A 3,515-nucleotide genomic window follows, 5' to 3' on the forward strand; every position below is an offset into this window, starting at 1 on the left:
GCTGTCAAATGTGGCTTTTAGTTTCAATCGCTTCCCTGCTGCATACAACAGTCCGCAAATGGCACCCAATTAATTCTCATAAATCAGCAGAGATAAAACAGAATCCAGGATCACCATGTGAACTGGAAATTATGTTGTTGTTGTTTTTTTTTTAATAACAGAAGTGGCCCAGTTTAGCATCTACAAATCATTGTTTTAGTCTTCGAGCGCATATATCTGTAACAAAATATCTCATGGAACAGTGGATGGATTTTTAATGAAACCCTTAAAAATAAATCATCTACCCTGATTAACTTTAATGCTGCATCCCAGTTGCAGCGGAACTCGAAACTGTGTAGTTGGACTGACGTCATATCCAAGTTAAAAGTGTTCCCGTTTACAGCTTGCCAGAACGTCGGAAAAAAGCTTTTCTGTTTCTTGCTTTGAAGGAATAATGCAACAAAAACACAACAATAGCACTCTATGCAGTATTTTTTGAGTGCACATTGCTATAAAGTACTACAAGTACGACTGACAATGTAAAGTAAACAACACAGAACTGCTAAAAACTGTAAGTTTCACTTTGTTGATGCAAAGAGCAACCCTGACAAAATGATGACATCACATGTGCTCAGGTATGGTTGTGTTGCAACAACTTCCTGACTCGAAATGATGACATCAGCGGGTTTTCCAGTTGAAATTTCTGATTTGGTAGTCTGAACTTTTGACCGTCAAGAACAACTGGAACACAGCATTAGATTCATCCTTATTCAATATGGCCAATGCAGCTTATCAGCATGAACCAGCACAAAAATGGCTTTAACTTAGTCAGTTATGCAAATATTGAGCTAAATTTGGTGTGATCATAGCTGAGCATCATTTCCAAAACATAGTCAAAGCACTATTCTGTTTGTTAGGAAAATATCTCATGAAGCACAGGACAAATTTTAATAAAAATCTTAATTTAACATATATTGAACTAAATTTGGTGAAGTAGTAGCTGAAAGTTATCGTCAACACATTCTTTGAGCTTTACACCTCTGACATCTTAACATATTGCATTAGATCTCACACGTAACATTGTTTACAAGGTTTGTTCAAAATGTCTATAACTCTGTCCCTTCTGATCATAAGAGAATCTTTTGTTACAATTCTGGCATGATTCCTCAAATAAAGCATGCACCTACACAGACATTTCATTTATTTATAAAGCAGGGTTAGATGTTTCTCAAGAAATATTTGGTGAGAATTAAATTAAAGTAAGTTTCAAAAGTCGCTGAGTGGTTAATATGGTTTCCTGTTATTTTTGGATTTACATATTTACAAATAAAGCATTTGACTTCTAGTAAATACATTTTTCTAATAAACTTCACAAAGAGGACAGTGACATATTGACAACACTGGATTTATATTTCTGGGCTTGATATTTGCAGGGATTAAGAAGCAAATAGAAAAAGAGAAAATAACGTAAAAAAATAAAATCCAGAGATAGAGAATGGCTGAATTATTTAATAGAATGACTGCAGAGGAGGGGGGTTGAAAAAGAGGCAGGAGGAAAAAGAAATAGAGGTTGGGAAAAAAATATGGACATGATAAAATTGTTCAGAAGGGCCAGGAGACGACATCCGACTGTGCCAACGTGGTCAGTGTGAAAGAGACATGTACAGCATGCAAYAGCATGACAGAAGCTTGAAATTTGTTCCCCAACCTCTACAACTCTGGTTTCACAACAAATACGCACACATACACACAAACACAGCACACCTAGACTGGAAGCCATGAATCACTTTCTAGCAAACGTACAGCGACTCCAGCCAGACTTGTTTATTATCGTCAGCCAAATCTGTGAAGTTCCTCTACTTCTAATGCAGGGGTGAGGTGTCAAACTCATTTTCAACAAGGGCCACATGAACATTATGGGGGCCCTCAAAGGGCCAGTTGTGATAAATATTGATGTGTTGTGTTCAACTTAAACTAAACAGGAAATGTCACGTTCCTCTTCTCATCGCTATGRCTGAGCACCGCTAACAATATAGCTCTTTGTGGTATTTCCTGCATGGAAACAGCACTTAAATGTGCTATACTGAAAAGTATTTCATTTCATTTATTTATTTAAAAAGGACAATGCACATTAATCAATATTTGATGAATATAAATGTGCCAGAATTAGCACAAGAGCTAAACTTCACCCGTAGTCCTGAGCAGATAAAAAGGTAACAGTTCATAAAACAAGTGCACAAAACAGACAAAATTCAACACTGCTCAACAAACACACAAACTTCTCAGTCTACAAGGTCTACAGTTAAATTATGTTACAAGTGAATGCATGACTGATTTTCTTTCAACCAAACTTTAAGTTTCTTTTTAAAAATGGAATAACTATCACAGTCTGATTTTTTGAGGTAGTTCATTCCATAAGTCTGATTGACGTGGCCTATGTCCTAAAGGGCCTCTCATACCTTTCGACCAAACTCCATTCTCTGTTTTGCTACAACACAGTGCCCTCTGGTTTGAGACCTAGTATTCATTCTGGATGTATATTTGTGAATAAAAGAATTTAAAGGTGGAGGAGCTCGTCCATTCAAGACCCTAAAAACAAAACTTAAATCTTTGAATCTTTGATCATTCCGAAGGCCAAGATCTTGTATTTATCAATGATTTTACAGTAATGAACATGATAAGGTTGTCTGTCAAGAACTTTAATTGTCTTTTTGAAAAGAGACTTGATGGGTTTTAACACAATTGCTGTTTTATGGGACCAAGTTGTAAGACAATAAGAAACTTGAGAAAAGATCATCGTATGCATATACATTTTAGCTGCGTGTGTAGTGAGAAAAGGTCCAATATGACGAAAATTGGCTAAGTTGAATTTTATTACATTAGTAGTTTTCTTAATGTGTTGTTTAAAAGTAAGATTTGTGTCAAACAAAAAGGTACTTGAACTGATCCACCACATCAAGTCTCTCTCCACTGACAAAAACACTTGGTTTGGGTCATCTGATTTCTGGCGTGAAAAAAACATGCAAAGAGTTTTTTGTGTGTTAAGATACAAACATGAATCTTGAAGCCAATTGCATACCAGTACCATAGCAGTAAATCAGGGGTGCCCAACCTTTTTTGAACCAAGAGCTACTTTTGAAGTCGGCAGTTTGCCGAGAGCTACTCGTCCAGTCTCAGTATAAAAAAAAAAGGTTTGTCTCCCTACTCCTCACTTCTTTAAAGTAAATAAAACAGAACATAATGTGTTGCTAGTTTTGTTTAATTTAAATATTGTCAAACAAAACCATCTACTTAACCATATATTTACCTACAAAAAAAAAGAAAAGATAAAATCCTTACTTAACTCCTGACAGAGAAACAGAAAAGTGATGCTTGAACAAAAAGTACCATTTATCTCCTTCAATTAGTACTCACTGTAACGTGCGAGCTATGAGGGCTGGAAACCCTTACAGGTGAGAAAACCACAGAGTCAAATAACTTTGGAGCACGGGAACTCGTCTCCATTTATTCAAAGAACTCTCCTCTCTTCTCTCCAT

This window comes from Austrofundulus limnaeus, unplaced genomic scaffold (genome assembly GCF_001266775.1).
Source record: "Austrofundulus limnaeus strain Quisiro unplaced genomic scaffold, Austrofundulus_limnaeus-1.0 Scaffold165, whole genome shotgun sequence".
NCBI lineage: Eukaryota > Metazoa > Chordata > Actinopteri > Cyprinodontiformes > Rivulidae > Austrofundulus > Austrofundulus limnaeus.